This window comes from Mytilus galloprovincialis, chromosome 8, assembly GCF_965363235.1.
Source record: "Mytilus galloprovincialis chromosome 8, xbMytGall1.hap1.1, whole genome shotgun sequence".
NCBI classification, from domain to species: Eukaryota; Metazoa; Mollusca; class Bivalvia; order Mytilida; family Mytilidae; genus Mytilus; species Mytilus galloprovincialis.
In genome coordinates this window covers 12,906,203-12,929,671 of record NC_134845.1, presented here as the reverse complement: position 1 = coordinate 12,929,671, position 23,469 = coordinate 12,906,203, and the positions used below count along the sequence as shown (strand labels likewise).

The following is a 23,469-nucleotide window of genomic DNA, read 5'->3' as shown; positions in this document are numbered from 1 at the left end:
AACAACAGACTACTAGCAGTTAACTGACATGCCAGCTCCAGACTTCAATAACACTGATTGAAAGATTATGATTTCATCATATGAATATCAGACACAATCCTTCCCGTTGTTAATTGCTGTATCATTGTGGTCTCTTGTGGAGAGTTGTCTCATTTGCAATCATACCAGAGCTAGATATATTGTATAAACACTTCGGTATTGTTGTCTCATTGACGTGTACGCACGATATCATCTCATTCTATGCATAAGTATATTTAAGATATTCGCTTATCATGTTTGTTTTTTTTTTGTTTTTTTTTGTCAGATTTTTGGAATCCTCTGGTTTTATTTATTTATTTATTTGAATGTTTGAAATATTTTGCAAATTGTAAATCTTTAATGCGTATAATTATCAGCCAACTGTGAAAGTCTCATAAGATCTTTGTTCTTTATTAAGAACTTTAACTTGTCAATGATAAAGCTATGAAAAATCAAGAGAGAACATGTTTTCGCCAAAATTTCAAAGGATAATATCTCGAAAACAAGCACATGGACCTATAGATTTTTTTTGTTTTTTTGTTTCATTTTTTTTACCCCTATCAATAGATACAAGTGTTATGAAAAGCTTGTTATTTTGAAACTGAGTTGCAAATTCCTTAAATCAAATCATTCAAAGATATCCAAATCTAACATGTTGCCTTTGTGTATTCTGTTTCCCATTGCCTGTGTGAATCATATTAAAATATGAAGCTTCTGTGATGACTGTTGTCATATATTACTTTGTAAAATCAAAACGTAAATAATTCTAGCCAGCTAGCATGGTGTGTAGTTAATGCACACCCCATTATTTATGACTGATAGGAATGATCTTAATCGTGATCACAATAATAACATGTGTACAGTGGTCGTCCCTTCCATTAATGGAGAGATACATAAACGAAACTTTGTTTTACAACTTAAAAACTCGTATATAAAAACATTCAGCAGAAAAAAGCATATATATACACGCTTAAATCATCACAACTAATACAAAATATTTATAAATGTATTTACGGATATTGTGTACACAACATTATCAAAGTTGTTAAAAGTAATTGTCGTGTTTGTGTTTGTGGAATTTAGTTTTTTTATATCCTTTAGAACAAAAGATTAAGAACAAAGTGTTTATTTTTTTACATTATTTAAATATATAACAAATAAATCACATCGTGAGGTCCTCAAACTAATGTTAGTGAATGTCATATGTTCAAAGCTATTGTATTCCAGACGAGCATCAAACTGATGATTACAAGTTACAGCACATTATACATTTGAGCTGATGCATTGGTGCAAAACGAATATTTCTCCTTTTGTAATTCCATTGATTGTTCATAGTTTATACCAATGTTGTCACTGCAGTTCGTAGTCTTTAACAGCGATAGTACACATTGAAACATTGTGCTAATTGTCCTGTAAGCAGAAAATTAATGAAAAATTACAAAAACTGACACCTATTTCATTTGTATTTTATAGATTGATAGAAAATATTTCAGTGTTGAGCTTTTACATAACGTTTTTGTTTGCTCATCTTTGTTTTATTTCATTTTTGTCGAGCATTCATTCTGTCGTCGTCGGCGGCGTCCACAAATATTAACTTTGCGGTTAAAGTATTTAAATCTTTTATAACTTTCTTAATCTATCATGGGTTTGTACCAAACTTGGACAGACGCTTGTTTACGATCATAAGACAGTATCCAGAAGTTAATTTTGTAAGAAAAAAATTCTATTTTTTCCTTTTTTTACTTTTAAATGGACTTAGTTTTTTTTCTGCAGGGAAACCTTACATTCAATCAGTGGTTATAGTTTTAAAATTTTGATAACTTTCTTAATCTATCCTGGGTTTGTACTAAACTTGGAGAGAAGCTTGTTTATATCCAAAAGGAAATTTGTAGAAAAATAAAGCTAATTTTTCCGTATTTTACTTTTAAATGGTCTTATATTTTCTGCAAGGAAACAACACATTCACTCTTTGGTTAAAGTTTTTTAAATTTAAACAACTTTCTTATACTATTTTGGATTTGTACCAAACTTGGACAGAAGCTTTTTTATGATAAAAAGCTAGTATCTAGAAGTTTTGTTTTTTTTAATTTTTTACTTGAGTATCTGTATTCTACTTATAAATGGACTTTTCCAGTTTACATAACATACAGTCTGCAGTTAAAGTTTTTAAACATTTATTAGATTCATAAACTGTCCTGGGTTTTTACCAAACTTGGACAGAAGCTTCTTACAATCAAAAGATAGTATCAGAAGTATTATTCTTATTGATTTTTTTCCTTATTTTTGTTCAGCCTGTGATGAACAGCAAAAGTAGGCAAGACACTGGGTTCCGCGGAACCCTTACGATTTTTTTTTATATAATATGAAATCTTTTTAGCTTCTGTGATAACACTGAAACAAAACTGGTAAATACTACTATGGTTGTTAATGAGTCTATGTGTTGCCTTAGCTGCTGAACCACAGCTCTTATGTCCTTATATGGAATAAATATGGCAATTCTTCCTTAGTCACATTCAAAAAAATACGTATCTGTTTCTTTATCTGGAATCTTTTGTCAAAATTAAAAACTTATAATGATAATGACCTGCCATGCTTAAGGTATAAATGAACTAACTCGCATACGTTGCTATTTGTATCTTTCAAAGCATTCATATAAGGGATCTGGCATCTGTTAAGATCTTCTGATCCTATGCTTTTGTTCGTTAAACATGAAGATACAGCTTTCATCTCTATAATCATAAATATACACATAAAAGTAAAATAACAAAAAAAGTTAACTCCAAGAAAAGATCAAAATGGAAAGTCCCTTATCAAATGGCAAAATCAAACACATCAAACGAATGAAAAACAACTTCCATTTTCCTGACAGGTAATTTCTTATATAGAAAATGAAGAATGAAACCTAAATGATATTCAAGGTAATTAATTGATTTGTTAAATGTAGTATAAATCTGCTTCCAAACGTGAAAAAGGGACGAAAACATTAAATAATTTTAACCTTGTAATATATCTCTAATTATGTTTTATACAGAAGGGTGAACCATTGATTGATTGAATGATTGATTAATTCGGGCTAAATTGAGATATCAACCGAAGAACCCATTGGACATCACACATCGTTGGCAGAAAAACTGACAATCCTGTACAATTTAGATTGGAGTCGTCGAATGTACATGCCACGTACATTTTTTGTTCGAAATATAAATCATTCTTTACTGTTATTTTTAATGATGTCTTATTGCTTGAAATTCTATTTTGGCTTTATAACTATTTTGATCCTAGCGTGACTGATGAGTCTTATGTAGACTAAACGCGGGTCTGGCGTGTACAATTATAATCCTGGTACCTTTGATAAATATTTACACCATTAGTTCGATGACACTGCTAGGGGACGTTTCGTTCCCGAGGGTATCACCAGCCCATTAGTCAGCACTTCGATGTTGACATGAATATCAATTTTAGGTCGTTTTAATAACTTTCCTGATTACAAACCTAACACATTTTCGATTTTTGTATCCCAGGCATAGATTACCTTAGTCGTATTGGCACAACTTTTTGAAAAATTTGGGTCCTCAATGCTCTTCAACTTTGGACTTGTTTTACTTGATAACTAGTTTGATTTGAGCGTCACTGATGAATCTTACGTAGACGAAACGCACGTCTGGTGTATAATATTATATTCCTGGTACTTTTGATATGTATTATTCAGAGATGGGTCCGATTACTTTCAATGTAATTGATTAAATTACAATCACTTTGTCATTTGTACGATTAAATTAAATTAATGATTACATCATTTCTTAAAATGTCTGATTAAATTAATGATTACATTAGCAAAGTAATCATGATTACATCTGATTACAATAAACTAAAAAAAGAATTAAATGATGTGAATGAACAACCGTTTAATATATTTAAAGCATTTTTAGAAAGGATTTTGTTTGATATATTATAAAATGATAACTTCAAACTTCATATTCTTGATAAACCACAACAGTTCAATACATTGTAACATCTTTATTCATCTCTGAATTATTTTGACTTAAAATTAAAATATAGCTTTATAAAGAGTTTGCTGTTGACCTTCTGTCCTCTTTCAGACTTTATATGTATTTCAAGGTGCTGTTTATGAAGTTTAGATATCATGAAATACATTTTGCAGTTAAAAACTTTATTTTTTTTAATATCATTGGGTATCAAATTGTAAGCATAAACAATTACTAAAATCATTGCATTCTACATGTCCAGTACACATACAAAAATTTGTTTTATAATTAAATCAAAAAATGTGTCCATCTTTTAATTTAGTTTGTGCTACATGTGCTAGTTAGATAAATTTCCACATATCTGATTAATCTCTTATGATATATATATTCCTACAGCTATACTCAATTGGTAATTGAATTAAAAACAAACCTTAATTGGTTTCCTTCTTGTCAATTATAAGTTGACAAAAATCACAATATTAACAAAAGATTATAATTCATGGTTAAAGAAAAGTATTACTTGAATATAACAGTTATTATCAAATGTATATATATATGTACATCTTTAAATTGTGAATATATTTACAATATCGTTCACTAAGGCCAGAAACAGAATTCTTTTTCTCTTTCCAAATAGTGGGCAAAATAACAAGTACACAAGCAGGATTACATTGTAATTAATAACAAATAGAGGTAAAACAGTTCCGACTAATATGAGGCAGGCATTACCTGTGAATGGGGACAAAGTCTGTATTATTTTTTTTTATTCAAACATGTTGAAAAAAAACGGAAATACCGTAACGTTTCCGATGTTGGTTCTGTTGTTAGGGATTTAGTTGTGACGTTATTCAAGTTGTGACGTCATATTTAATGTAAACAAAGAAACGCTGTTATCCGGGTAACGTTTTTTTCATATCAAACAATTATTAAAAATGATTGGGTGTTGAATTCCTTCCTATATTTGTTGATATGTTGATAAATATACATTTTATTCAAAGTCTCATGCAAACGATGCAAACAAGAACGGAAACGGAAGTAGATCTGAAAAAAAAGTTAACGATTTTGAGTTCATTAGCAGAATGAAAAATTCGGGAATTTCCCGATTTTTTTTTTTTTTTTTTTTTTTTTTTTTTATTGATTTTCTACCGTAATTGGGGACTTCGTCCCCATATAAGTATATGTGTAAATGCAGTTCAAATTTTTTTCAACCTTATAATTCCTATTTGAACTAGTACATGTACAAATACATGTAGCTATAACTTCAACATGGTGAAAGGTGACAGGTCATGGGTTCAAGTGTACTTTTAGATAGTTCATTATTAAAATTACAGATCAACTTTGATGTGTATGCAAAAATAAACTTCTATATACAGATTCGTGAAATCTGGGTATGTTCATACTTAAATATAGGCACTCTTCTTACAATATGTATGCAAAATAAAGAGAATGTACATCTTCATGTAAATGTAGTAAATCTTTGCTGCTTAAAAATTCAGGCAGGAAACTTATGATTCCCGCTATCCGTTTCAAACTTGAAAGTATTCTATTATAAGACAATCAATGTTATAATACCTGTTTTTGAGTCTCGATAACTCTAAAATTGGAGACTTGCATATAAAGTTAAGATGGAGTCAGCAATATTGATCTGTAACAATAACATCTTCATGCCTTATATATCATGTACTGTAGTACGCCGCTAGATTAAAACTGACGTGGAAAGGTAACACATGCCCACCGAAAGCTCTTTTTTGAGAGCCCAGGTGGTCGTGTGGTCTAGCGGGACGGCTGCAGTGCAGGCGATTTGGTGTCACGATATCACAGTAGCATGGGTTCGAATCCCGGCGAGGGAAGAACCAAAAATTTGCGAAAGCAAATTTACAGATCTAACATTGTTGGGTTGATGTTTAGACGAGTTGTATATACATTATGTACACAGCCATGTATCACCATCATTGATGGCGATCCGATGGATACATCTGTTGTAGGGTTGTCACTGACTCAGACGTACTTATGAATATAATTATTTTCTGTGACTGTATCTTACATTAATTTGTAGGATCCTTTACTAAAGATAATTTAGCTGATCTGTAACAATAACATCTTCATGCCTTATATATCATGTACTGTAGTACGCCGCTAGATTAAATATATATATACAACTCGTCTAAACATCAACCCAACAATGTTAGATCTGTAAATTTGCTTTCGCAAATTTTTGGTTCTTCCCTCGCCGGGATTCGAACCCATGCTACTGTGATATCGTGACACCAAATCGCCTGCACTGCAGCCGTCCCGCTAGACCACACGACCACCTGGGCTCTCAAAAAAAGAGCTTTCGGTGGGCATGTGTTACCTTTCCACGTCAGTTATAATCTAGCGGCGTACTACAGTACATGATATATAAGGCATGAAGATGTTATTGTTACAGATCAGCTAAATTATCTATAGTAAAGGATCCTACAAATTAATGTAAGATACAGTCACAGAAAATAATTATATTCATAAGTACGTCTGAGTCAGTGACAACCCTACAACAGATGTATCCATCGGATCAGAAACAGTCAAAAGAATTGATATATTTACAAAATATAAGGACTTATATGATATAACTATATTAGTAGACACCCATAGCACATTTGAAAAAGAAAAACAATGGCTTCATGAATGGGGATATGATGGGAAATTTTGTTCTTATTCTAGTAAAAGTAGAGGGGTAGCTATTCTTTTCAAAAATACTTTTGAATTCAAGATCCATGAGGAAACTATAGACCTGATGGGTAATTTTATTATACTAGATATCACCATTCAGGACTACCGTATAACTTTGGATGCTATATATGGACCGAATAATGATGACCCAGTCTGTTTTGAGAACATAAAACACAAAATATCCAGCTATGGCAATTCGTCAATTGTAGAAGCGGTAGGTTTGAATGTTGTTCAAGATTATGACATGGACACATTACATTATAGAAGTGAAATAACCCCCAGTCAAAAGCCAAGATTCATGAGGTAATGCATGAACTAGATTTATTAGATATATGGCGCCAGCAGCACCCTTTTGATAATAGGTACTCATGGTGGGGTTCAAAATCACAAACAAAGTCGTTTGGACTATTTCATGATTACCTCGGATATAGAAGCATTTGTAGTTTCATCAGATATAGGGATAAGTTATAGATCGGATCATTCTCTTGTATTGATTAATTTAAGGTTTTCTAGTCAGATAATAGGGAAGGGTACATGGAAATTTAATAACAGTCTTTTGAGGGACACTGAATTTATTGATAAAGTAAAAGGGGACATCAAAACTGTCATTGAAGAATATGAGTCTGATCCATCTATGGATATTGAGACAGAGGATAAACAGTTTAATATAATCTATCAGCTTTTATGGGATATGATTAAGATGAAAGTCCGTGGATCTGCAATCTCATTTTCGTCTCTCCAGAAAAAAGAAGGAAATAAAAAAGAAAAAGAATTACTATATATAAGATATCATTATTAGATGAAAAACTTTTTGAGAATAACTTGCCATCAGTATACCAAGAAAGGGAAGGGATCGAACTAGAATTAAAAATATTGAGGGAAAAAAATGTAAAAGGGATAATAACGAGAGCTAAGGCAAGATGGCAAGCAGAGGGGGAAAAGGGAAGTAACTATTTTTGTAATTTGGAAAAAAAAACATTACACAGAAAAAATTATTCCTAAACTTTTTATGGAGGACGAGACTGAGCTAACAGATCCCAGTACTATTAGAAATGAACAAAAACAGTTTTATAAAAAAATATTGTAAACCATTGTTACTCGAAACTCACAGGGACACATTTCTTCAACATGATAATCCTTTTATTACAAATCCGAATGAGGAAGAGGTGGGTTCCTGTGAGGGACCTTTAACAATGCAGGAATGTTTGTCTTCTCTTAAACTTATAAAGAACTCCAAATCGCCTGGTATAGATGGATTTACTGTTGAGTTTTATAAATTCTTTTGGAATGATATTAAAATACCACTGGTAAGATGTTTAAATGAGGCTTTAGAATATGGAAAGTTCTCTATCACACAAAGGCAGGGACTCATTACTTGTATAAAATTTTATTTAAAGAACTGGTGACCTATCACACTTTTGTGTGTAGACTATAAGAAAGCTACAGCAAGTTTAGCAAATAGACTACAAAAGGTGCTGGTAAATATAATTAGTCAAACAGAAAACGGATTTCTTAAAGGTAGGTATATAGGCGAATGTACTAGATTTATTTATGATCTGATGGAAAAGATGGAGGAAGACGACATTCCTGGACTTTTACTTTTAGTCGATTTTGAAAAAGCTCTCAACACGGTCGAATGGTCTTTCATACTAGAGGCTTTGCAGTTTTATGGCTTTGACCATACATTTATAAGTTGGATTAAGCCATGCTACTGTGATGCCTCTAGTGCAGTGTTAAACAACGGATATATTTCAGATTTTTTTTCATTGAAAAGAGGGGTTCGTCAAGGGGATCCTCTGTCTCCTTATCTATTTATTTTAGTTTTGGAACTACTCAGTGCAGCTATTAAAAATGACCCTGATGTTGCTGGGGTATCAATTAATGACTCTGAATTTTTATTGAGTCAATATGCTGATGATTCTTCCCTAGTCCTGGATGGTGACCAAAAGTCTCTAAATGAATGTCTAAATTTTCAGAATGTGCTGGACTTAGGTGTAATGTTGACCAAACTGAGGCCATATGGATTGGGTCACAAAAGGGTAGTATGGAAAAACTTTTGCCAGAAAAAAATCTTGTTTTGAACCTTTCTGGGAGGTTCAAACTATTAGGTATATGGTTTGAGCTTGCTAAAAGGGATAAGACTCTATGTAATTTTACAGCTAAGATAAACAGTATCAAGTCACTTCTTAATACTTGGGCTTATAGAGAACTAACATATATTGGGAGGGTGGTTGTTATTAAAATTTTAGCACTTCCCATTTTGGTTCAAGTTTTGACTGTCCTACCTAACCCCCAGATGGGGTTTTGAAGGAGATTCAAAATATATTTTTATGGAAAGGAAAACCAGATAAAGTGAAAAGAACAGTGGTTATGTCCGAACACTGTGATGGCGGTCTTAAGATGCCTAATATTTACTATTTTTGTTATAGTGTAAAAATGTCTTGGCTGTATAAATTACTAGACCTCCAAAATTATTCTCCTTGGAAAGTTTTGCTGCTTAGTTATAACAAAAATTTGGGGGAGACAAAATTTTACATTTAAGTAAGGAAGGATTGCTTTATTTAGCAAAAAACGTCAATCCCTTTTGGCATGATATCCTGGTAAATTTTTCAAAATTGAAAAATAAGTTGAAAGTTGAAAACAATACCGATATTCTGGCCCAGTCCATATGGCTAAATCCAAACATCAAAATGGATGGCAAGATGATTTTGAAGGGTAAATATTTTGAAAATTGTATATTTTTTATCAATGATCTGGTGTCAGATAATAATACATTTTTCTCATATGAAGAATTTGAGAAAAAGTATAATATCAAGACTATTTTTGTAGAGTTTTATGGTGTTTTAAGTGCTATTCCAAAAAGATGGAAAAGTAGTATAGAAGGTAGTCCTTAACTTGATAATATTGAAAATAAATTAGTAGATAAAGTTAAAAAAGAACCAAAATCTTGTAAATTTTTCTATAATTTATTTCTGGTGGATAATAAAGTATTATCATTATCTTCCCGTAACAAATAGGAAATAGACTTAAATATACAGATTGAAGATTGGAATGCTATTTATTCCATGCCCTTCATTATAACTAGAAATTCGTTTTTACAAAATTGTCAATTTAAGATTGTTCATAGGATTTTACCATGTCATTCCTTTTTATATAAATGTAAATTAAAAGAAACTGAACTATGTACATTTTGTTCAGAAGTTGGAGAAAATATTTTTCACGTTTTTTGGGAATGTAATGTAACACAAAACTTCTAGTTTTCCATTATAGATTGGATTAGAAATTATGACATCGTCTTGCCTTTTAGTGCAAAAGAGGTCATTTTAGGTGTGTCTGAGGATTTTGTCAACAGTAAAACAGTTAATATAATATCCTGTTGTTATTTAAATACTATATATACAAATGCAGATGTAAGAGCATATTGCCCACAAAATATGGTGGGATAGAATATTTAAAGTATTGGATTAAAATAGAAAAATACTCTGTATGTTTCTTAACCCCTACACAAAAAATAAAAATGGATCAGAAGTGGCAATTGTTAGAAGCAGCATTAAATTAACAAAATCAATTTATATCTTTTTATACCATTATGATTTAATTGATCTTACAAATGTTAATTAATTTTTTATACTTGTGTCTGATACTGTAATATGTAATTTCACATGTTTCATCTTGAAAAATAAAATAATTACAAAAAAAGGCCAGAAACATATAATTGTATTATCAATGTCTCTTCTTAGGCTAATGATGACTTTTCAATACTGTAATTTTCGACTTGCAAGTGAATAAATCGGTTTCATTAAATACGTATTCATTTATCCTTCGATTTAACTCCTACACTGGTAAAAATGCCATACATGTGAACATGCGTGACACATGCGTTTCACATGCGTGTCGCACGCATGTGAAAGAGACGTTTCATGCCACTCATGTGACACATGTGTGAAAAACGAATGTGATACGCATGATATACACATGTGATCATGCGTTTCACACACTACAAAAGTATAAAAGTCTGAAAAGACCAGTTTTTGTCTTGATTTGCATGAACTTTTACTCGACATTCTCCAAAAGTATGACTTGTGTCTTAATTTTTCTTGACAAATTCTCATTTATATCAAATTTGTATGAAAATTTCTTGACATATTCTTGACATTATGAATATGGTCTAAAAATTTCTTGACAAATTCTTGACATTTAAATAATGTCTTGAAATTTCTCAACATGTTCTCGACATTCTTATTTTTTCTCAGTATGGCTTGACATATTCTGAACATTTTTGAATTGTGTCTTAAATTTACTTGACAGTTCTGAGTTTAAATCGAATGTTTAAAATAATTTAAATTTGGATGTGTTGATATAAAACAATTTAAAATTGAGTTTTTTAATAATTACAAATTTTGATTCCTAGATCGTATAAATTAAATGATTAAAACCAATCATGCTGTAGACATATTTTATTCTACATTCATAATATTAAATGTTTATATGGTAAAAAATTATTGTACCAAAATGTGGTTTATATATTAATAGCAAATTATGATGATATACAAATCATTCATTTAACAGAAGAAAAATTGTGTAATGTCATCTGTTGAAATATATATATTAAGTATTACACATGGACAGGATGTTCCACATAAAATTAAGGTATTCCACACCCCCAGAGTACACGAAACTGTCAAATAGAAATTACTGCTTAACCTGTTATAAGCCATACAACTTATCAATTGACCGACCATGCCACTACAATTTAAAAAGTTTGTTCATAGACGAAAATAAAAATCATCATTTTGATGAAAAAAATGAATTGAAAATTGAATATTTCCCAAAGATTAAAATAAAAGTATTATCTACCCCAGGAATAATAAAAAAAAAATGTATTATCTACCCAAGGAATAATAAAAAAAATGTATTTATAATTGGTCCATTTTCTATAGAAATCATTGGTCTTATGAAATGGATTCCAAACAGACATGCATAATATAGATCTTAATTTTTTTTTCTTTTCCGGAAGGTCCGTTATCAAAAATATTTATTTTTGTTAAAAATTTATAAAATTCAACACTCAAATTGGAAAAAAAAATGTTTTTTTTGGTTGTCCTAAAAAATGAACAAGGTTTTGGAATCAAGATGGGAACTAATTCTGCTACCTTCACGAAAGCCCACCCCTTCTTATTTCAGCCACACAAACCCAAAAGAATTTAATTTTGGGGTCCAAAACAGACGCATGGTCACATTTTAAAACTGCCTTATAGACACCTGTTTTAGTAAAGAAAATTTTACTGGCAATTTTGTGAATGGCAAAAATCTAAATGCTGTTTGTCAGCAACTTCAACTTATATTCCAAGTGAAAACAGTCAATTAAACGTTTAATAAAAATTAATCAAAATCAAACTACATGGGGGATTATTCAGGGTATTCAAACTAAGTTGCACCAACAGGGTATCTTACTACACAAAATTAATCCTTGATTCTTCAAAGTTTAGTTTAGCAGTAATAAATATATAACAGTTACAGCAAAAGAATGTCACAAACAGTGCAGAAATAGGCGAAATTTATACTGTTGAGATAGTGTCAAGACATATTTAAGACTGTCAAGAATGTGTCGAGACATATTCAGACATTATTTAGAATGTCAAGAATATGTCAAGACATATTCAGACATTATTAAGAATGTCAAGAATGTGTCAAGACAGATCGAGACATTATTAAGAATGTCAAGAATATGTCAAGACAGATCGAGACAAATTTAAGACAGTCAAGAATTGGTCGAGACTAATCCAGACTCTTATCAGATGATACAGGAAGTGTCGAGAAATTTTAAGACAATGTTCATATTGTCAAGACACTTGTCAAGAAAAATCAAGAACCTTATGAGACAAATTCATACAATGTCAAGATTTTCTTAAAATTATTTAGACAAATCAAGAATGTCGAGTAAAAATTCATGCAAATTCAGACAAAAACTGGTCTTTTCAGACTTTTTGACTTTTGTAGTGACATGTGAATCACATGTGTAAGGAAAAACACCTGTGATACATGCGTGATTTCTGCATACAAAATTCATGGTGCCTGTATTAAAAATTTTGCAAAATGTGTGATACGCATGATATACACATATGATCATGCGTTTCACATGTGAATCACATGTGTAAGGAAATACACCTGTGATACATGCGTGATTTCTGCATGTAAAAGGCATGGTGCTTGTATTAAATATTTTTCAAAATGTATTCCTATTTGTTTAATTACCATGATCGTTGACATGTATCGAAGTTCTAATGTGAATTAAATGGGTTATACATGGGTTTTCTATATATATATATATACACAGGCAAATTTTGTTCAGGTAAATTTCATGTGAGATTCACCTGAAACAAGCTTATACATGAAACTCGCGTTCAATTAATGTGAATTGAGCTCAGCTAACATGAAATGCATGTTAAATTGTTCATGTGAAGCTAACCTGAATCAAGCATTCGTATTAATTTTTCTAAAATGAAATGAAGGTGAATTGAGCACCAATCACACAAATTCACAGTATTTGAGCATATTTTAGATAAGTCAATGCTAATCTAGTGCACATTCTTTTTTGATATAAATAAATATTCTTCTTGGTCTTGACTATGTGTTCATACTTCAATTGTATTTTACTTTCTTTATCCTTATCAATACAAATCCAAACTCACAATATCTCCAATGCAAGAGATAAGATGTAATACAACAAAGAAGGCAAGCAAATATCCAGGTTACCTTAAGTTCACTCCTAGAATTTTGTTGGTTATGTTCAAGTCGCAATATTTTTTTAAAAAGTGATGTAAGGATTGGTAATTCAATTATAGAATATGTATGCACTGATGAATATTTCATTTTTGATATGTATATATAAGTCATTTTGTGGTTATCAGTCATGAGACAATCCAATCCCATTGTGGAAATTGTCTTACTTGCAAAAGATACCAATGCTTCTTTAAAAATTTTGAAGAAAAAAAGTAGTTTACCCTGCCACATATTCGTGTGCCTGTTTTAAGCCAGGGTTTCAGTGTTTGTCTTAAGTCTCATCCTAATAAAAAGCATATCTAAAAAAAATTGTGTTAATAGCAGCTCTTTGATTGGTATAGACTCTGGTTAATTAAGTAGATCATGACATTGTTTAGACAACTGTTTATTGTTGAGGACTGTATGTTAGCACCTTAATGCCTTTCATATGTTTTTGTTGTTGTGTAGCTGTCTGATTGATTTATACCTGATTAAATAGTTGACACATCATAGGTTTCTGACACAGAATAAATGTGGTCTAATGAACTTATTTTTTTTTTTGCTTTTGAGAAATTTACTATGCTGTTGAATATTAATCCTCTCAAAGAAAAAATATTTGATGAAATTTTCTTTTTAAATTCTGAAATCTAAAATGAGAAAAATAAAATTGACCCCCACCCCATTTATTTTCCACGTCCCCCTTTCTCTTATTCCAAAAATGATCTCAATTCAAAGTTCTAATGGAGTTTGCAACAATAACTACTCATTTAAATACATCATAAAATATTAAAATATAAAATGTCATACAGTCATGGTTAGAATTAATAGTAACTTCTAAAAAAACACAGATGATGCCCCCGCTAGCATATAACGTTATAAGGGGACATAACTCAAGAACTGTAAAAGTGAAGATGCCAAAAATTGAACTTAAACTGAGTTTAGAGGTAATAAGCATTATATACACATGTCATTAAATTCATTAAATTCAGTTGAGACAAACTTAAGTTAAGAGAACAGAAACTAAAAAATTCTTCAATTTTTCCACTTGTAAAGGGGCATAACCCTAGAATGGTAATCAGAGTGCTTGTAATCACTGAATGGTGAAGATTGCTTTAATTTATTAGTTGGTAGTTAAGTGAATATTGCATTGTATATTGTACATTTTATATAGCCGACAACGTGATACCAATATAAGAACGCAAACATTTTGCGGTCGTATAAAAACGGGGACCAAATTAAAAAAAACTTAATACAGGGTTTGATTCAGCATATTAAAGAACCCCAAGAATTCAAGAATAAAACCCCATTGAAATTGGTCTAGAAATAAGCAACTTATACAAAGTATTAGAGAAGTATTGTTTTTGGCCCCTAATTCATAAACAGTTTGTGCCATAACCATTGATAACCCCCAAAATCAATCCCAACCTTTTTTTTTTTTTGGTATGGAACCTTCGAGTCCTTGTGGTACAATTTAAGAAAGATCCATACACTTATACACAAGTAATTGTCTGGAACCTAGGAAAATACTTATTTTGACCCCTTTTGGGCTCCTTGTTCCTAAACTGTTGGGACCATAACCCCAAAATCAATCCCAATCTTCCTTGTGTGGGTTCAAACCTTGTATTTAAATTTCATAGAGATAGAGATCCATTTACTTAAACTAAAGTTATTGTACGGAAACTATGTCCAGTGGCAAATATTTTATGTATTCAAAACAAGAACAAGTTGTCAATTCATAAGATACATTGTATAGGCCAGTCTGACTAGGTAGGTTTGTAATATAAATGCTGATTATTTGAACTTCTGAGTGTGTGTGTATGGAGCAGGAGGGAATCAGGGTAAGGATGCCTTGAAGCATACTTGACATTGGAAAAAGAGAAAAATAAGCAAGTGTACATGTACAATTATACTTGAGAACAGAGTGCATCAAATTATTTATATTTACTGCAATTCTGTAGATGAACATACTTTGATATCAGTTCTTTTTGCAGGACATTCACACCTACATGTACAGTACATGTTCACCAGTGGTTTTAATACTGTACTTTCCATTCTTTTGGTAACAAGTTAAAATTGTATAAAATCTAAATTATTTAATCAAGAAGTCCATGAAGTCCAGACAAAAACTAGATTAGTATGAACATATTGAACTGATGCTCACTAATTTATACCTTTACAGAACTATATGTACTTTTACTTTTGAGTGAATGCAAAGAACATGTAAGCAAACAACAGAAAGAAGATCAACAGCTTAGCTAATAAATATATGTACAGTATGAACTTTCTGGTTTTAATTTATCTATTCTGCTGTATACAGTTAAAAAATCATTCTAGGCATTAATTACTGTCAGATGTTTATTAGATCTTGTTTTGCTGTTTTAAGTTAATAGGCAAAAATGTTAAAATACACCATTTTGATGTAGGAAAGACTAAACTCGTGAACATTAGAGCTGGTAGAAGTTTCTATAATTTTGATATTATTTGTCTCACTGGTAGTACACTACACTGTAAAAATCTTTTTGAGAAAGAGCAGGTGCGATTTTTTAATTTGAATTTAATGCACTACGAAAGAACTGTGTTCTCGGGCCTGTTGTCATTTGTGTTATAATCCGTACTTCAGGCATTTAACAAAAGAACAACTTTTCAATGTACATGTATCTTGCCAATGTGTGAATAAATTTACTGTCAAAAAACACGTCTTGTGTGTGTTTTTGTAAGATGCATTTTTTTTTGTATACTGTATAGATCTGGTGAGTTAAGCCCTTTTCACATCAACATACATGTACCTGGTTATGTGGGTTTGGCACCACAAACTGCTAGCTATATAGTCTAGCCCCATCACATCCTTCAATTAGTATGTGTCTGTCCCATGTCAGAAGCCTGTAATTCAGTTTGAATTGTTTTACAAATTTTTCGTTTTCATTTAGGGTCTTTTTATATACCAGACTACTGTAAATTCAGAAATTATTGTGAGGTTTTTATTAGCATGATTATTGCTAAAAATGGGACAGAGTTTAGGTGTAAACGCAATAATTTAAACTCGCATTTTGAAATATTGTTTATGAATTTAACATTTTTCTCAAAATCCTAAAAATTAAACTTGCATTTAAGTCTTAAATGATAAAATCAGAGGCGGATTTAGGTGGGGGCCAGGGCCCCCTTTTCTGGTAAAAATTTGGTTGATTATATAGGAAATCACTGAATCATGACCGGAGCGGGCCCCCTCTTAGGCAGTCAGTGGGCCCTCACTTATGAAAATTTCTGGATCTGCCACTGAAAATGGCAATGGTGGCAATAATAAATGCACACAATATTTCAGAATTTACAGTATATATGGTATAATGTATGGGCTTTGCTCATGGTTAAAGGATGTATGGTGACCTATAGTTGTTAACTTTGATGTCATTTGATCTCTGATGGAGAGTTGTCTTTTCTCATTAGTGTAAACAATTTTTTTTTTAAATAATTAGGTAATTTAAACATTACAATATAAGACACTTTTATTAGTATTAGGATTGGAAAACAAGTGAATTTTCACTTTTACAAATTCCTCTCTTTTCTTATTGGCAATCATACTACATTTTCTTATTTTTATATTTACATTACCTTTCATCTTCTTGAGCGGTCCACTTCCTCAGTACAACAAGGGGGTCCTAAAAGCATGATTTTGAGTTGGCTAAAAAACCTATAAGATATATTATGATACAATTAACAGGTTTCTTTGCAATTATCTGGCAAATCACTAAAAAAATCAAGCATATAAGAGTAGTTAAATAAATGTATTCTCCAATAAATACATAAATTTCCCCAGTTGACAAGGCAAAACTAAGGAGGGAGCCGCAATATTGAATTGATTGGATCAACAAAGGTTCGATTTACTACAATGTTGTCATTAATAGAACAACACCATCTCCAATTCACTGTTTTACAGTGATTTTATCCAAATTTGAATCGAAGAGGCAACTTATTAACCTCCAATTTGTAAGTTTTCATGTGTATGAAGTCATATTTAGCCATGACGTCTTTGCGCGAAAATCATTCATGAAGTTTCACAGATTTTTTTTGTATGTCAAATTTATACATTTTTTCAAACTCCATCGTATTATATCTTTTTGTTATGAATTAGAATCGGAATACCAGTACTGTAGTTGAAGAGTTGTCACCGTCAATTGTGGATTTGACGGTTGCAAATGCAGTTTTACTGGTGACAGTCACATTTTTTTTAAAATCTGGGTAGATAAGTTTTCATTTTTTAAAGTAGGGCAAGTTGGCAGACCTTTATAACATATAAAAATTTTTAAATCCCACCTGCGCTTTCTCAATGAAATTTTTACAGTGTGCTGTACTACTTTTGGGACAATTTATATCAAAATTATAGAAAACTTCCTCGGCTCTAACTCAAAATATGTACAATTTTATATATAGGGCGTAATAATCTTTTGACAGCTTCCGAGGTGCTAATTTTTAACCTTTTTCAGCTGGACCAAACTCTACTTTCCTAAAAAAAAATTAGGGACCCAAATTTTTTTACACTGTAATTTCACCCCCTTTCTTGCAATTTGAGGCATTAAAACATGGAGAAATAAATTTGGAACGGGTATAAAAATTAATGGCAAGTAACCCACTGTCAACACTAGGGACTATATTCGTGAATAACGAAAATCAAGGGACGACAATTGCGGTCTCGGACCTTATGCATCTTTATTGACAACATATACCATGTATACAGTAAAAAAAAGAATATGAACTCGTGATATACACAGAAACGTAAACAAAAGAAATGAGCAGTGCCTTTTCCTAACATAAAAAAGTGCTCTGCCCTCCACTGGCACCCTGCCCCTTTTGATTTCTAGCTGGAGCACTGTATATTGATGTTTTATTCATTTAGATTTTTCCCAAGTAAGGTGAGTTGCCACTGTCATGACTGTTGGCAGGAGTATAATTAGGGATTGAAGTATGAGCATAAAAGCATAAAAGATTTATTTAAAGTCAGTTATACATATAACAATACAACATAATTAAGCTCTGTAGAGCTTTTATCCGACATATAAGCTGTCGGATAAAAGCTGAAGTTCAAATTATGGCATAGTAGCCCACATCTTATATTTTTTACACAATTTATATAGTTCTATAAAAGAAAAGCAGAAGTTTTAGAAGCCCACTCCAAATTTTAGGGGCAAATGGGCCCCTAGCAGTGCTAATTTCAAACCTGGATATTTATCTGGATTTGATCCAAAGTTGCATATAAAGTGGGGTGAGTTGGTAAGGTAGTTCCGACTTGGATTTTCAAGGGTTTAGGGGGGGCTATGATGAAAATGTTATCCTGCATTGTCGTTACTCTTTTTTTTGGGGGGTGGGGGTCCTGGCTTTTAGATTTTTACTCAAAACTCGTCCTCGATATTTCACTTTCATCCAACCCCCAACCACCCCCTTTTCTCACATACAATTCAAATGGTAGATGAATGAGACTGAGCTCCCTATAAAAGAGTGGAGCAATTTAAAAAACAGGCCGTGTTGTTAAAAAAGTGGGGCGTTTGGCGTTTTACCAGTGGGGCGAACTGACTTGTCTTGCTTCCGTTTTGTCAATTTTTGACTGATTTTCGGGGTTTACATGCATAACGTGGATAAAGTGACTATATATTTTTTCATTAAAGTATAAAACTAGTCTAACATCGTACTAAAAATGTGCATGATTATATTTACCTTTCATTGGACAAGTACAAAAAAGTTATCCGGATACACTTTTAGCTACTTCAAAATAAAAAATAAAAATCACTGAAACTGAACTTCCTACACAAAATTGACACCAGGGGTCCTTCACTTTTAATGCTAGAATAGTGCTTTCTGATTGGAGAGTATTTTTAGCTTCATATTAATGGTTTGAAATATAGTAACATAAGGTATTTCCCAAAAAAAATAACTTATCAAAGAGAGGTAACTCTTGCTTATTTTTTACTACTTACTGTCAATCATTAATCAAAATACACTATAGTCTGTTTTAAAAATTAATTTCTGAAAATAAAAAAAAAAGAAAACAGTTTGTAACTTCATAACAACAAAAAAGAGGATAAACAAATGACCAAAACAAATTTTTGATTTTTTGTTAAGATTGATTGTTGAAATTATTTAACTTGATTCTTAAAATAATTCAATATGATTCTTAAAATAATTCAATTTGATTCTTAAAATTATTTAATTTTGTTATACTTACATTATCTTAAGGGTGCCTTCATTGATATCCTGTTTTAGTTCTTTGTATGTCAAATCGTATCTTTCTAATTTTGTAGTGTCTTTCTGACCCTCAGATTCATTCCAATATATAACCTGTAAATAATGTATATACATTTTATTTAAGCTGTCTTTAAAAGTTTGATTTATTTTCAGTATGAAGATACTGTTATTAGTATGCAAACATTTTTTTATTCATGGTATTACTTCTGTCCAAATTTGACATCTAGCCATTTTCTGTAAAATCAGAATAAAGTAACTTCTTACACAAAATATACCATTATTTAAACCAGAATTATGGCTTTAGACTGTTAAGTTATGTAGTTTGACTGTTTAATATAGTCAATTATCTCCCTTGAAATATTTTTTAGCAGTATCTATTAATGTCAATTTTCATGTTTGGTATTGCCACTGTGTAAAATTAAATCATTATCAATCAATCCATTTATGAGGATTTGTGTTTACAAGACCTGTTGCCACATATTTCAATGTTAAAATAAGTAAGTTCAATTATCTCCCTTGAAATATTTTATACCATGATAATGTTTATGTGTGTACTTTCTCTGGTTGTGTACTGCAACTGTGTTAAGCTGATTCAGTGTCAGTGCATATTTGAGGAATTCTGGTTAAAAGACAATCATTGACACACAGAGGGATTTTTATATATACCCCCCCCCCCCCAAATAAATATTAAAAATGACTATATATATTATATGACATGTGAATACATTAAGACTGACTTACCTTAATATTCTTTGACCTTGTTTTTTCAATGTAACATATACTTCTATGTTTACAGGTTATATATAAAAAATCTTCTCTCTATATAAATCAAAGGATATAAAATAAATGGATATTTAGTAAATGCACATGTGACAAAATTGCACCAAAATAAATGCATACAAAAAACAAGTTATCAATGAACTGGGCTTTTATTCATGTTGTTCATGTTGGCAGTCCATGAAGAGTCTTCAACAATGAACAAATAATTCATATTCCAATGTTTATGTAAGTAAGTTCAGTTATCTCCCTTGAAATATTTTATACCATGATAATGTTAGTCCATTTAGTCTTCAACAATGAACAAATCATTGGGTATAAAAACTGACTTTATATATGACTATATATTATATCATATATGTGAATACATTAAGACTGACTTACCTTAATATTCTGTGAGCTTGGTGTTTCAATTTAACATACTTCTATGTTTACAGGTTATATATATGAATAATTATTCTTCATTCTATATGAATTAAAGGATATAAAATAAATGGATATTTAGTAAATGTACATGTGACAAAATTGCACCAAAATACATACATACGAAAAACAATTTATCAATTAAAACAGGGCTTTTATTCGTGTTGTTCATGTTTACAGTCCAGGTAGAGTCTTCACCAGTGAACCAATCATTTATATTTCAATGTTTAAGTAAGTTAGTTAAATTATCTGCCTTGAAATATTTTAGACCATGATAATGTTGGTGCATGTAGTCTTCAACAATGAACAGATCATTCATATTTTATTGTTTAACTAATAAAATTAATTCAATTATCTCCCTTCAAATATGTTAGACCATGATAATTTTCATTCATGTACTTATTCAACATATTCAATGATTGGGTTAATTTGGATCTGCTTACCCTTCCAGAGCACCTGAGATCACCCCCAGTTTTTGGTGGGGTATGTGTGTCTCAGTCTTTATTTTTCTATGTTGTATTTAGTGTGTGTTGTTTGTCTGTTTATCTGTTTTTCTGTTTCTTTTTTAGCCTTGGCTTTTTCTTTGTTTTTTTTTACTTATGAGATTGAAGGTGCCTTTGGTATCTTTGGCCACTCTTTTACACATTTTTTAATGAACACAACACCATTTACATGTATTCTACAGTTGTGATGCGAAAAGAAAACAGCAGTTATACATTAAAGCATGCATGCTTGCTTTAAATTATAAAAAAAACAATAACTGTTCTTAATCCTACAGAGAACAGCCTTTAAAGTCATTGTCCATATAATATGTTAAATCCACCAAAATAGATGAATGTTTTCCACATATAAGTTATTAAAAGTGTATGTCTCTTCCTATATTAAAAAATATCAACATGCATTTTTTTCAAGGGAAATAATTCTATGAATTTATATGATGTATGAAAGCAGTCTCTTTAGAAGTATAAACATGACATATTTCATCTTCTTCTGTATTGTTATTTGTGATTGTTTTTGTTATGTTGATGGTTAACTAAAAAGTGACAAGCACAACATCATTTCATTCCAAAGTAAATAAATTAATGCTGTAATCCATGATCACAAATTGAATGCTTTGTTTACAATTGTTGAAAGCCGAATTTTCCCGCCAAAAAGCACATATACTTTGGATATAGATATTCAAATTAAGGTACAGTTAAAGCAATGTTTTTTCTTTCTTCTGGATTATAACTACTTTGAAAGATCAGCTTAAAAAATAAAGCTTTTTAGAAAAACATTCGTATTTTTGTCTATAAAATCCAGTATAAAATTCAAGTAATTCAACATTAGTTTTATTAAGTTTACAAAAAATATTCGTAATTTTTAATATATTTTTGATGGTACGAGTTTGCAGTGGTACGACTTCCCGGTGGTACGAGTTTACTTTTTTGGTACGAGTTAACATGGTACGAGTTTTCGTTGGTACGAGTTAACTTGCTTCCATTTGACAGTGTGCACCACATTTTTTATGTTATTTAGAATAGACAGAAAAAATATTACAGTCATTTTTTAAATGTACAAATACATGTAACATACAAATACATTTTAAAGTACTTTTTTGTAGGACACCATTTGTCACAGTTTTGCCACATAGACATACTGCATCATATACTAGTTATTAATACCATACTTTTAATAATAATACTGATTCAGTATTGTTTATATATTTGACCTCATTGTAAAGGTAAGTAACAATATTACACACTGTAGCTTGTACATCATGTACAGGTTGTAAGCTCTTGAACATGTATTGAATTTATATAATGAAATGATGTTGTGCTTGTCACTTTTTAGTTAACCATCAACATAACAAAAACAATCACAAATAGCAATACAGAATAAGATGAAATATGTCATGTTTATACTTCTAAAGAGACTGCTTTTATACATCATATAAATTCATAGAATTATTTCCCTTCAAAAAAATGCATGTTGATATTTTTTAATATAGGAAGAGACATACACTTTTAATAACTAATATGTGGAAAACATTCATCTATTTTGGTGGATTTAACATATTATATGGACAATGACTTTAAAGGCTGTTCTCTGCAGGATTAAGAACAGTTATTGGTTTTTTTTACTATTTAAAGCAAGCATGCATGCTTTAATGTATAACTGCTGTTTTCTTTTCGCATCACAACTGTAGAATACATGTAAATGGTGTTGTGTTCATTAAAAAATGTGTAAAAGAGTGGCCAAAGATACCAAAGGCACCTTCAATCTCATAAGTAAAAAAAAACAAAGAAAAAGCCAAGGCTAAAAAAGAAACAGAAAAACAGATAAACAGACAAACAACACACACTAAATACAACATAGAAAAATAAAGACTGAGACACACATACCCCACCAAAAACTGGGGGTGATCTCAGGTGCTCTGGAAGGGTAAGCAGATCCAAATTAACCCAATCATTGAATATGTTGAATAAGTACATGAATGAAAATTATCATGGTCTAACATATTTCAAGGGAGATAATTGAATTAACTTTATTAGATAAACATTAAAATATGAATGATCTGTTC

General features: G+C 30.9%; 1 long non-coding RNA gene across 3 annotated transcripts; it reads right to left on the bottom strand.

Moving 5' to 3' along the window:
• Nucleotides 1–1,186: 1,186 nt before the first annotated feature.
• LOC143043126 (uncharacterized) lies at nt 1,187–19,295 on the bottom strand. Of its 3 annotated transcripts, none has more exons than XR_012968208.1 (4): nt 19,179–19,295; nt 17,082–17,160; nt 2,603–2,747; nt 1,187–1,428 (listed from the first exon to the last, which is right to left on the bottom strand). It is a non-coding gene; the product is annotated as an uncharacterized LOC143043126 (long non-coding RNA). The 3 variants fall into 3 exon arrangements; XR_012968207.1 differs by having other exon boundaries at nt 2,633–2,747; XR_012968209.1 differs by lacking the exon at nt 2,603–2,747.
• Between the last annotated feature and the right edge of the window lie 4,174 nt (nt 19,296–23,469).